The following is a 15,180-nucleotide window of genomic DNA, read 5'->3' on the forward strand; positions in this document are numbered from 1 at the left end:
GTTTAAGAAGTAAGTGTCAGTTCGTCCCCTATATGTGGGATATTCGAGACGCACCTGACTCCACTGCAGAAAAAAACACGTATTTATAAATGTATTGATGTCATATTCACTGCAACTAAACACGTTGCGCTATATGTAGTTTAACATTCAAGATAGTGACAGTCATACCATCTAGCAGGTCGCTATTATTAGTACTATACTTTCAATATGGAAAGTTTGATAGCCATCGCGTTACATGTATAGGTATAGTATGACTCGAGGAAGACTAAAAGGCGCCCTCATTACATGGCATCGTATTTGCCATTATATGTAAGGCCCACTTTTCTTGAAAAATGTAACGTTCGTTGTATCTTGCTTAGTTTTTGTGCAACAATATAATTACAACACAATTTGTCAATACTTTCTCAATGTCGTGATCTGAAATGCAATATAAAATTGCCTATTTTAGCTTAAAAATATACAATTTCCGTAAAACAGATTGTCCCTAAACATTTAAATAACAGTTTTTAAGTCAATGAAATACAACGTTTAACTTATTACGTACCAAACGTAATATTAGGCTATACCATACACATCTAATCCGTTAAGCCTATTCGTATTACAAATAGCACATAAATTAAATTTCTGGATAACAATTGCTCTTTAATAACAGTTGCCCATCATGTTTGCTAAGAGTTGCTCATCATCTTTAATTTTAATTTGTGACCGATAATGCGTGCAGCAAATAAAGTTACTACTCTACACAGGTAATTTCTCCCCCCCCCCCCCACGCACACACACACAATCTCACGACAAACGCAGTCATTTATTATTTCCCGATTTATTTGCATATAATTACATATAATTTGAATACGGTTCGGTTTAAAATACGTGGTTCTGAAACTCCGGTATGATAGTACCTCAGTGTATCTTATGTGATAAATGCCTTATAATTCTTTTCTAATGCACACATTAAGTATGGACTCTGAGTTGGAGGTTAATGTCTCCAGTGTGCAGACAATCAGTCATAACTACGCAGTTGTCAATTTAATGCTAATAAAGCAACATTTACAATGGACCACTTTGTAAAACATATCAAACAGTCCAACAGGTATGTGATAATTATATTGCATTCCTCGTCTAAAATGCACCCACAAACATTTGTAAAAATCGGTAAGCATTCTCAAACTGGCGTCATATTACTATCAAATTATCAGATAGTATAAGGCTTAGATAATATCATTAGATACCTTTCTTTTCGGTTATCTTTACGTAATTGATAGTCGAGTAAACTGTCTCCTAACACCTTAACCTTTGAACAGTCCAGCAGGTACGTGATACTTATATTGTATTCCTTGTCTAAAATGCACCCGCAAACATTTGTAAAAAGCGATAAGCACTCTCAAGCTGGCGTCATATTACTATCAAATAATCAGATAGTATAAGGCTTAGATAATACTTATATTTACAGAGACAAATTCCCAAGTTAGGCATGCTATCACAGGACAATATATACAAAATAATCCAAAATGTACTTTTGGATCTAGGTTAAGTATGAAACAAATAAACACAAAACTATGCAGGCGGAAACAAATTATTATCAGGCAATTGAGTACTTTGAGCAGCAATGGGACCCAATCTAATATCATTGGGTAGTCTTATATCAATGGCAGGTTCTTTTGGAATAAAAACAAGCAAAGTTACGGGTTGGTAGAAAATCAATTAAAGAAGTATCTTACTGTTGAAATGGATTCGTAGATAAAGGAAATTATATCTCCAAGGACACGGGATATAATGTTACGGCTGACTCATGCGCGTGTGCTTTTCGTCAACTGTACATACCGCCGTGTCAATACCTGTTCGCACTTAGGGCGAAAGTAGATTGAAACACTATTGATGAATTTCTAGTACCTACCCGTTGGTCACGAAAAATAGACGTTGACTAATTATGTGGCACCCATTCATGTATCAAGGGGTATGCATTATCCTCTTACACATCCCCGTTCGTAACAACAGTGCTATAGAGCGGCTTATCACGTTTTTCAGAGAGTTGCAAAGTGTGCAGCAGATCACACGGAAGCAACGTTCAACGTAAGGCTCAAGCAATAAAACGATATGTTATGTTAATGTGCACAAGGCAAACAAGCGGCTATTGATGTAACTGTGTGACGATCCAGTAGACAATTGTACATCATTCATGTTACAATTGAGAATGGTCTTGTGGGAACTTCTTTGCGAGGAGCCAGACATATGTGTGCTAAACGGAAACAGTCTCGAGGAACTCACGATGCGAGTATACGGTCAAGTTATTGCTAAAAAATGGAAGCGGACAAAAAGCGTATATAAAATTAGGCTATCATATATCCATGATACTAACGATGATGATCACATTAATGCCAAAAAATAACAACTAAACCCATATTATGGATAACACTTAAATTTCCGCTTACAAAACCGCATTTCGGGATTTGGTAGGGTTCTAACCATTCATTTCTGTGAATCTATGTATATATGTGCACAAATTTGATGTCATGTATGTGCTTGAATATCATTATTTTTTTCTTCATATATTAAATGCGTAGAATTGCCCGCACATAGATCTACATAGATCTATAGTCTGTTTAAGGAATTATAATTTAACGATCCTTAATATATTTTTCTTGTCAAAACAATAACAAGTCAGAGACGCTTCTGTCATTTCAAGTACAATACATACCATTAAACCCCCCAGAACAACAACATTACAAAACCACACGGAAAGAGAGCAAAAAAGAATACAAGACAGAAACATACAAAGATGTGTGCTCCGTGACGAAAGCGTCTCCTCGTGTTGTAACCAAGATGCTTATGAATACATGCATTTTAATTGCACAATTATATGTTTTATAATTACATTCAGCTTGGACTGTCTGTAACTGAAAGCTGTTAATATACGAGCCAGACGATCAATAAGACCTTAAAGATACTGTCACATTTTTTGGTATACCTGGGTCTACATGGCTCACTGAATAATATACAGGTAAAAGTACAAAATAAACTAACATAAAATATTTTTTTTTAAATTATTTATAAGGAACTGTGGTTATATCTGTATCTTAGCAAAGTTCCGGAGAGGAAGATCTGTTTTACTATGCTTTAGATATATAAGTGTGTTTTGTAATCGATTTATGGTTGAATTCCAAAACTTAACTGCTTTGAATTTTTGCCATCTGTAGGTGGATACACAACTATACACAAAGTGGCGGGAATTATGCACTCATATAGGTGAATTCCATAAATATGTATTTTGATTCTAAACAACTACGAAAATAATCCAAAATCAGTACTCTTAACTCATGCATATAGTTAACTTCCATATTAACACACTAAATTTAAATGTATATTTTGTAATACATTTAATTCATCCATATGTGACTGTACATGTACACAATTTTGAAGAAGCCTAGTCGTCAGAAGTTTGTAAAAATACAGAAAACACATATCCATTAAAATAAACTAATCAAACATTTGCATGCCAGGTGTTCAGTTCAAACTATTTTACTGACATGTTAATGAGTTTTTAAAGCATACTTATTTTAAAATGATTATACATGTCATAAATATAATTCATGTGTAATCAAAAATAAAATTTTAAAAAAACAGACAAAACAGTGATAATGATCGAATGAATCTGAAAAAATGTGAACCCTTTCAATAATTATAATCGGGTTATAAGGTTATTCCAAATGTTCATGCACACGTGGCATCCATAGTGCCGTGTTGCATGTGTATGGATGAGGTAGTGAGGCAGGCATAAGTTATACATCCAAATGCAACTTAAAGTTCAACAATTTATTTATTTATTTATTTATTTATTTATTTATTTATCATTTGCCCTGCGTCAAGGTTAAACTTAATCAAAATAGAGTTTTGCCTGTGCATTGAATTTCTAGATAGTAATTTAATTTTACTAGCAGGTTTCAAAGCATAATAATAATAATAATAATAATAATAATAATATAATAATGAATATTACTAGTATCATCATCATTATTATAATTGCAGTATTAATACCAGTAGTAGTACTAGCAGCAACAGCAGTAGTGGTAGTAGAATTTGTCAGATAATTGCCATAGAGACGGTATCTGCACAAGCAAGACACAAATCAATAAGCTGAACATTTTGATCAAAACAAGGTTTGTCAGTTATAAGTGGATTAACTACGACCTTATCTCCAGCGAGGTCATTGTCTAGTAATAAATGATTAAGTATGTCATAGGTCCTGAGACTTTATTTGGATGTTTAGTTTACACAAGGAAGAGGAACATTAACAAAGCCACACTTTAATCCCAAGTAAGAACACTTTCACTAGAAAAATTTCTAGATAAAGGCAAAGCACCTGAATAAAAATTGATTTGAAAAGCGTATGTGTCCCTAACAATTGTAGTAAGAATTGACATGAGAGAATCATCAATAAGTTATTAATGGTTCATACCTTTCCATAACAGAATCAAACCGGTATTATCCAAAAGTGTTATTTTTCAATATACTAATGAGACCTTGACCTATTAGAAAGAAGAGCCTTAGTAATAACAACTCATTATGTTGCTGATTTTCTACCTGTATCAATCAGAAATGACATGTTCATTATTTTTCCAATAAATGTACGTATGAAGAGATAAGGATTTCTGATCTGTCTTTTCAGACGTTTGAGTTCTAAAAGTTGCACCAGTTTGGATCTACTTGTATGAGACCTAGATGACTGTTTACCAAACGAAAAACCTGCGAAGAGTAATACTTATTGGAAAATGAATTTTTTTCGAGGAATCTTCATCATCTGCGCGATGAGCATTTTCCATAGTAGCCTTCCTTTGCTCATCAAGTTAAGTCTTGAGATCACAATGGATGGAAATAAACTCTTCAATTGTCTGAGGATATCGTAATCTTAATCAACCTTCTTGGCTAACGACCACCTATCAGATAGTTGTTCTTTTTCCTTGTAATTCGACATTGTTTGTCCAGTTTCTTTTCTACAAACCTTTGTCCAATCATTTCAAGTACTAATTCATAACCGTTCTCTCTCTCTCTCTCTCTCTCTCTCTCTCTCTCTCTCTCTCTCTGTATATTTCCTCTCTTTTTGTATCTCTTTCTCTTCCGTTCCTCTCTCTCTCTATCTGCAGTTTTACTTGCGTTTCTTTTACCTCTTTCTGTGTTTGTACCTCCCCGATTCATTCTGAAGTTGAAGCTTTAGTTCCTAATTCCAAATGTTTTTTAAAACTGTAATGTCTTTAAAATTTTATCAAACCGGACACCGACTTTCCCAACAAGCATAAAGTATGGTCATCCAATCTTTACTTTCCCGCCAAATACTGAATCAATTTAGGTATTCTTTATCTCTGTATTTATTGATAGATGCTTTCGCTTTCGAAAGATCATAGTGTCTGGCAAGCTGAAGCAATTCGTACTCTAGTCTATTATATGTAGGATTTTAAATTGTGAATGCTTATGGGTATGACTATAAGTTTCTCAAATGTGTGAAATCAATGTTATTACCAGGGAGAATGAAAACTCCGAAACAAAGTAAATTCAAATCTTAAAGGCAATTTTTAACAATTATTACATGTTTTAAAGAACTTCACTGTAAACCCTCATTAATACATTATAAACCAAGCATGCATACCGCTTTGCTGTAATTAATATATATATATATATATATATATATATATATATATATATATATATATATATATATATATATATATATATATATATATATATATATACATACATACATACATACAATTTTCTAAATAATATACATTAACGTATTAATAACAACTATTGTGTTATATTTGTGTTACAAAGAGTCGGAAAAATGTAAAATAATTACATAAAATTATAAATAAGATATAGACAGAAAGATAAAATATACACATATGACGTAAATTTTCTGTGTTTACATTCTCTGATGAAGTATGGTTTTTAAACCATAATAATATAAATTTTAATACCATAGTGTGTCAGTTTTTATATTTTTTTTTTTTATCCACAGGCTTGAGATGGAATCCGTACTGCTTTCACAATGCAAATTCATGATATTAACGTACCATTACACAACATGTAAAGTAATGGTTAAACTGGCTTCATAAATACAGCAATGTACAATTCTTCATTCAAGCTAATTTCTTTGGCGTAAAATGGTGAATAAATATTTATTACTGAATATTTTTAGTTGACTGGGTTCAATATTTATGATTCAGCTTACATTATCGGCGCGTATATTTTTATCTGTGTTAATTCTGAGAATGATAAGGGAACTGTGACATATTCTTCTGTGAAAATATACTTTGTTTTCAAATTAACATAATCAAATGATGACAAATATATGTTGATACCAAAATCTTATTTCAATATTGCAACACAGTCTTATAGTCTCACTTTTGAATGCTTAGAAAAGAACATAAGGCTCCTCATTCCTCTGAAGGTCTTGGACATGTGATGTCCAGGGCACCCCAAATCACCTGACATTCGTAAACAAATACCGCTATTCGATAGCTAAGGAGACCTGAAGTCTGGGTCAAGTCTAGATCTCGAACGTCTGTCCCAGGATCTTCATACTATTGATCGGGATCTCCTCCTGATTCTAAGCTTTCTTCACAATGACTATACCCAGCACTTCAGCACTTCAGCACCTAATCGAAAACAATGGTGCCCTCTGCACACACACACACACACACACACACACACGGCTGCTAATGTCACATTTCATATGTACTTGCTTTCTTCAATTGATGTGAAAATGAATCCAATTAAATGAAAGCGTAAATATAATAACGTAAACCTTGTCAAGTCTTCGTCCTCGGCGTTCAGATTATCCACATTATCAAGAAATCATTTACTTTTTCTTCTAAGTCTATTGTATAACATGTGAGGGAGAATGAGACGTGGATGAAGGAACCATGCCAAACGGTTCTGCAAATATATATTCCAGTTCATATTAAAATAAAAAGCAGTTACACTAAATATACTTAATGTTTGAACAAATTATGATTAGGAAAAAACAAATTAAAAAAGAAGCATCATTTACTACACAGTTAATGATTCTTCCTTTTATTTACATTTTTGTCATGGATTTTTCCCAAAAATCTAGACAAAAGTTGTTAATGTAAATAGCCAGATAACATGTTAGACTACTCCTCGTCAGATAAAATTGACATACTTTAATTTACCGAATGCGCCCAATAAAACTTCAAAATCACAGAAATTTATATCCAAGGGTCATAAAATCTCAAAGTTACAGTTTTCTATAGTAAAATAATTTTCTTTTAAGATTACGTTTACTATTTCTTCTTATTTTTATAATCAAACCGTCTAATGATTGTTAAGATTTGATGGACTTCTACAAACTTTCATTCCATGAAACTTCGTTAATAAAATCGAAGATACACGTTGTAATTGTATCATCTTCTATTCTTTTAATATTGCAATTTTCTTAAAATATTAAAGTTTCTCCAAGGAACAAAGAAAAATGAAAAATAGCTTGAAAAAGTGAAAAACAATTGATTCAAAGTTTTTAGTTTCAGATGTCCATATAATTAGAAAAATCAGAATTTGAAATATGCTCAATTATGTTTAATACGCCGTACAGTATCTATGTAAATTTATTTATAAAAAATAAATATATTGTTAAACAAATCCTTTCGGCAACATTTACGAAAGATAATCTCTTCATCATGTATGAAGCAGAAAATTCAACATATATGCGACTTTTGCATCATTGTGAGTCGTAAAGGTCATAATTTTCTGATGCTTCCGAAGATGTTGAACAAGCATCCATTCTTGATTTGCAAGGATGAGGTTATCTAGAAATAATTTCAAATGGCAACTTAACATATCGGGACAGTCACAACCGACCCTATTTTCATCGGGTAGCAGACGACATATTTTGCCTTTCTGTGATATTCCTCGTTTCCTGGCATTATCATGTACGGACGACGGAAAAATTTGCCAGTGAATGAAGACTTTAGCATGTTGTATGCATCCAGTAATTTGTCCCACAAAAGGTAGAATATTTTTCATACACATCTTGAAGATAAACCGACTCTATTTAACATTAATCCATACAGATGTAGAGTCAGTAGGGAAATTTTCGTTTGGAATTAGATAAAGATCTAGGTGGTAATTCCGATTGCCTGTTTGTGGAAGAACCACCTACTCAACTATTCTCTATACTGTTGTCCTTGTTCTATTTTGTTTGTCAGCAGTAGGAGAATACTGACGCTACGGCAAAGCAGCTTCATTAAATTTTAGTATTATGTCTTAAGGAAAGGTCATAAAAGACTCTGTGGACAAAAGACTTTGCATAAGCTGCTTCATTTTCAATCAAGGAGACTATATAAAATAGATATACATTCATGATAACCATCTCTCTAAGAAAATTCTTTATCAACGGGCTCCACAGTTCTGACTCATGAATTGTCAATGATTTGTTTTACAACCATAACTACTTCTATTTCATTCCACGACTAAATGCATACCATCTTGTGTTTCATCTCCTTGCCTGGAGGGACATGGAATATAAATGTGCCTTGAAGCTTTATGTTTGATTCCCTTTTTTACGACTATTTTCAGAAGAATATTAGAAACGTTGGTCTAGTTCGACTTTGCCTGGATCTATAAAATGGTTGTACAGTTTGGAAAGAAAGATGATGTTTTTGGTGACTGTCACCTTGCATGAAAATAATGTTTACCAACCAATAGTTTTGCCAGCTGTGGTATGATGCTATAGATTTGTTGTTACAGTATATTTTAATTCCCATGAAATGAGAACGGCCTGTAATTTGCCAAAACACAGTGAAGTTTTCCACTTCAACCAGAGGATATCCGTCTTTGTCCAGAAGATATATATTGGCATGATACGCAATCAACGTTTCCGGTACGATGTTATCTGTCGTACATAAGTATGAAAAGAGTACTCGATCACGTAGAGACTTCATTACCTTCAACCTACACATTACTACTGTAAAGAGCGGCATGGCTCCAGGTCGTGACGGAGTTATTGCATTCAAAATAAACGCACTTGTTTGCAGTGTCCAATCTAGTATGACTAGGTGAATTTGCGTGTTAGATTGTGTTGATATCATGATGTTGGTTACGTTTGGGTTCGCAATACATTCATCAGATTTTGCCCAACATTCTTCCAACAATGCGAAATATTCCTCATGTGTGAATCTGAGTTCTCTGAAATTTTACCAGCTATCGTTCTTCAAAAGACAAAACGCATATTAGGTTGTATATGAAAAAATATGCTTTGTTTGCAGCATCTCTCTAGACGAATTTGCACTTTCCTCATGACTCGAACTTTCCATTGACTTATTCTTTGAAAATTATAAAGGAATTTGAACGTTTTTCAGCTGAGATAAAAACTTATTTAATGGGTGATGTACTCACTGGAAGGACTTTACGAAATTTAATCTTACTTCTAAGTCTTGCAATATTATATTAAAGAGACATTTTCCTACCTAACATCCAATATCACCATTGCGCCAGAAACTATTTGCTCTAACAAAATGTTTAAAAACAAATGATGCTTCTTGTTCACCAGTGTTAACTTTCAATTGCTGGTCTTTTTCTTCAGTTGTTGTTGCTGTTGTACGAACTTGTGGTATTCTCATTTTTGTTTGAGGTATCAATCCTAAAGCAACCTGGAGGTATCGCAACTTTCTCTACAAAGTGATGCACTGTGTCCCTTGACCATAGCTTCCGCGTTCGGGATTAAATTCTGATTGGTAAAGAGCAACTAGCATTTATCTCCAAGATGATGTCATCTTCTGTTTTTATCGATGTAAAACATAATGCCTGATGCCCGATGTTTTAGATACAGCATAAAAACTAGTCAGGGCCAAATTTCTAAAAATATTGTCGCACCATATTGTTTTCCCGATGTTTGTACACCGTTAAAAAAATGATGTACTCTTCCTCTAATGTGCTTTCCTCCAAAATGATGACCTGATAAAATCTTCATCTTTTACCTAACCACTGCTAACGGCGGATACAACTGGTATCGATGGCATAATATCATGAATCTTTGAAAGATTCCAAGAAGTTTACTTTTGCATTTTCTACATGAAAACTATGGCATACGCAAAAGTTTTTCAACTTTACCAAACCAATGTTTCCAGTTTCCTGAAGGCGTGTGACGGTTCGCTTAATTCATTCAGTGCATTTAGAACCCCCTGATATTGGTTTGTGGTGTACAGCGATGGAAACATTGTTTCCCTTTCACATAGTTTGCAATCCATTGACCACCCACATTCTGGTGCTTCTTGCTTTCAAAAGGTAAAATGGTCGTTCGTAGATGGACTCTATGGCAGTCTTCAAACAAATCGCACAAATATAATACCCTGTAGCGATCTCTCCTATTAGCTGATGTTGCCAGTGCAGCTGAATACCATTCCATGACCCACGCAGTTCGACTGGTCAACAAGTCTTCCACCAAGCAGATGTTTAGCAAGAAACCATCTCAGGTTCGTGTGAGTACTAACAAATTCAATCTGGCACAACTTATATGAATCAAACTTCCGATAAGACTAATCAGACATCCTTATCTCTTCCTACGTGCATATAGTGCAACCAAAAGGGCACATAATTTTGATTGGACAAATTAAAAAATAAGCAACCAATTAAAGATAGATCTATTCAAATGCTCTTTTTACTAAGAGGCGAATGTCATGGTCATTTATTGGAAACAATACGTTAGTTGGGCCCATCAGACCTCCATCTGATTTTGTTATAGAGAATTATGAACTGTTCGTGTCGAAAGATTCAATATCTCTTATTGGTGATTCTTCCAACCCTATCCCTATTAAAATATCAAGGGATACGGGAGCTTCTCCTAGTCTTTTATTATTCTGTTATTAAGTATTCTTCTCAAAATCCTTTTATTCACATTCCGCTCCATAATCTTAATTTGTCATAAAAGTTAGTTTCATGACTATTGACTATCGGAGCAATGTAAAATCTGCCCCTTGAGGGTGTTAGCATATTGCAAGGCAATGACTTGACTGGAGATAAACTTGTGGTTAATCCACTTGTAACTGACAAGCCTTAGATCAAAAGATTGATCTTATTGAAAATGAAACCATGAATTATACCCTGCTTGTGCAATTATTAGAGCTATCGCACAAACGAGCTCTTAAGAATGATGTTGGTCAGAAAATTATTCATTTGGCTGACACATTTATTTGTTCCAGAACACTCACCCCTGCAGAGGATTAAATATGCACAGATAGAGAAGGAGTGCCTTGCATGAGTGTGGGCCTGTGAGAAGTTTTCATGATCTCTTGTTGGACTGGGCTCGTTCAGATTGCATACGGACCACAAACCTTTAGTGCCACTGATCAACATACATGATTTAAATAAAGCTCCTTTAAGGTGCCAACGACTCTTGATGCGGTTGAGATGCTTCAACGCAAAGGCAGAGTATGTAGCTGGGAAGCTTTTGGTAGTTCCAGACACCCAAATGAAGCCCTCTCCTGGGCCAGGAAGCCACATACGAAGGAAATAGAAGTTTTTATAGAGTCATTGGAAACATACAGGCCAATTTCCGATATGAAATTATAATAAATAAAAGAAGGTTACATGAGTGACCACCATCTGCAGACTGCAATGATTTTCACCTGAAATGAATGGCCGGATAAGAAACATCGCTGTCCCCTAGATGTACATCCATACTTTGCTGTACGCAGTGAACTCTCGATTCAGAACGACCTATTTCTCTTCAGGGACAGAGTTATCATACCTACAGTCTTAAGGCCCGGAATTCTTGATAACATTCACGAGGGTCATCAGGGATTAGCCAAATGCCGTGAAGCAGAAAGTGGTGTCAAAATAGCAAAGTCCATACTTAAGCAGGATGATGTATTCCTTGCCTTGATGGCTTATAGAGCCACACCGACGGATGCGACAGCCCAGCCCAATTGATGATGGGACGCCAGATGCCGACCACTTTGCCCATTATTGAAAAGAAGTTAAGCCCCAAGCGGCCAAACTTGATCAGGCAGAGAGACCTTAAGACAAAACAAAGATAGTAATTATTTTACAACCTGCGCCACATTACGCATAATTTGCCAGATATTACAAAAGGAGACAGTGTCAGAATCAAATGGCATGGAAATGATAACAAGTGGTCAACACCAAGCATAGTTATTGAAGCCGACAAAGACTACTTGGTAAAAAGTCCCCAAAGGATATACAGGCGCAATCGAATCCATGTACAGCGGATGAAAAGCCCTGAGAATCTACTTCAAGTCAAGACAAATACGTCTACAGACATTGCAATAGAATTGGACTTTTAGGTTTTCTATAGTATTATAATATCCTGTGCACTTTTACAGTAACCAGTTATATAAATCAATTCTGTTAAATTCTTTCAGTGGACTGTTCAGATACAAAGACAGTAAATTCATCGCTTACTTATTGGCGGAATTGATTCATTTTTTCCTATCTACTCATAAGCAAAATCTTAATCTTAAAAGAGGGGAGATGTGTGGTATCGTATTTTACTTGGTAGTTCTAACTAATAATTGCTCCCCTTTGTAACTGCAACATTAGATAGGGACTGCTCCCGGAGGCAGTGGGAGCCGCGATCCATCATGGAAGTTTATTGATGTGTACTCAGGACGTGTGTGAATAAATATTGTTTGTGTAACAACTTGAGACTCTCTCATTTTCATGACAAGTAACGACTTCGAGAAAGAAATGTCTGCAAAAGTCCCACATGTTTCCAGTATTAGCAGCGCCATCGATTACTATTAAATATCTTGCTGCATTTTAATATAATAAGACCTAGAGGACCACGCTGTTATTGTAACTTTAAGCATTATGTAAGCCCGACACTACTTGACTAGTTGCAAGGATAGTGACGCCAATATGTGTGCTTAACCCAGTTTTGGTCAATGTTAGCAGGTGCTTTGTTAGATAATATCAGTGATACGAACTTTGGGTTCAACTGTTCAAAGCTTGACAAAACTGTTGACCCGACCCTGGACCACACAAAGGTCATAACACAACGTGTATGACAGGAATGTTGTGTAAAGATACCAAATGTGTGTTATGACAAGTCTCCGTTTAGCATTATGTCCATATTGCATAACCATAGCATAAATTGTCAATATTTGTTTCTGAGGAAGTCTTTCTCATCATTTAATTTCGAAATATTAGGTCTGCTTGATGTAACCGTATTGAGGGAAAATGTTTCATTTAGATAGACAGACTGACAGATATATATATATATATATATATATATATATATATATATATATATATATATATATATATATATATATATATATATATAGAGAGAGAGAGAGAGAGAGAGAGAGAGAGAGAGAGAGAGATATGTAGGTAGGTAGGTAGGTAGGTTGGTAGGTACATAGACAGATATATATTTTATGAGAATGTTTTCTCTTAAACTCTTAGCAATGCTGATTTCCAGACCAGAGAGAGAGAGAGAGAAGAAGAAGAAGAAAAAGTTCATGGCTACATCTGGGGTATATGTCAAGCGGAGGTACGGGTTTCTGCAAGAAAAGACAGACAGAGTCTCCTGATTCCTCGACGAACGATTATTTATTTAAATAATATATATATATATATATATATATATATATAATACTACATTCTAGGAATACATCAATAAAGCTTTATATTTAAAATACACCAAATTCTTATAAGATTACACTTTTCCTTCGATCTTACCAACTTCATACTTTTGTATAATTCATGCATTGTAGAATATAATACAGATAGTTAAATCCTGATTAACTTCGTGATATCCAATGAGTCTAAAATTCAATATTTGCGATAAATGCAACAATCATTTTGAAGAAATGTATTTTATTAAATTTAAAATAGAATACTAATTTGGAATAGGTTACTAAACATTATTCTTTATTACTTAAATAATATTGTATTTCCAAATTAAATCTAAGCATGAAGTTGGTAACGCACTCGTCTTTTCCAATAATAATTTCCATATATACAAATGAATAAAATTCTTTAAAACAATTAAACGTTTCATTACATTATAATATAAAATAGAAAATCTCAGAAAAATGTTGCGAAAATATGAACTTTACCGTTAAAATCTAAAATATTAAAAAGTGCCTATTCTTTAAAGAAGTTTACTAACACAGACTATTCTTACATGCAAGAAAAGACACAGATTATCCTGATTCCTCGGCGAACGATTCTGACTTTTTATGTCCAAATATGGATACACATCTAGTTTACTTGCGTTCGTTATACACACACACACACACACACACACACACACACACTCACATATATGTGTGTGTGTGTGTTTTCATATAGTAAATATCGTCTTGATCACGGGAAAAAGTAAATTGGATTTCTGTTTGCTGTACGTCATACAGAGAAAACTGTAAATATATTGTCTGAGGTATGATTGTTGCCTAAATTATATAGCAGAAGTTCTGCTTCAAATATTTTTTCAACAAAGAAATGTCTGGAACCTCCATACATTTTTTTCGTTTGTTCGTTTTCCTTGATGTCCTCAGAGTCATAGTTTAATTGTTAATTATACAATTTATTATTGCCTTTTAAGATATAAAGACCTACATAACTAAGTTGTTATTGTAAACTGAAACACTACCTACGCCTGACATTAAATGACTAGTTGTAAGGAAGATTTCTTAACGTCGTTTTTATCAAAGTTAACGGGTGCATGTTAGATAAGGCACTCTATAAGTATCATACAAGTAGTGAAGGGGGGGGGGGCACATTAACGACAATGAAAACTACATTATAGACCCTCCCTGGGCAGGTTTAGTGACAAAATTTATAAAGACAATGGGAAAATACATTACAGACAACGCTTTTAATCACACCCTGGGCACGTTTAGCGACAATGGGAATTTAACATGGGACTATTGGGCCTGTATGGCGACAAGGGAAATTTGGGTTGTTGTATAGGTACAAGAGAAATGAAACAGAGATAACACAGACAACGGACACTAGAATTATACAAACAACTATACAACACAATAAAAACATTTTTGAGACAAGAAAGCAAATTTTTTCGAGGCACATGAGTGGCCATGAAAAGGGCCTTTGGGTTCTTCTATTTTCTCCAGTTCTTCCACCATGTCCTCACTTTGTCAAACATTCTTTTCTTCTTCTTTTTCTCTTTCTCTGGCATCCAGT

This window comes from Sinohyriopsis cumingii, unplaced genomic scaffold (assembly GCF_028554795.1).
Source record: "Sinohyriopsis cumingii isolate HCF-2022 unplaced genomic scaffold, ASM2855479v2 utg001437l, whole genome shotgun sequence".
Taxonomy (NCBI): Eukaryota; Metazoa; Mollusca; class Bivalvia; order Unionida; family Unionidae; genus Sinohyriopsis; species Sinohyriopsis cumingii.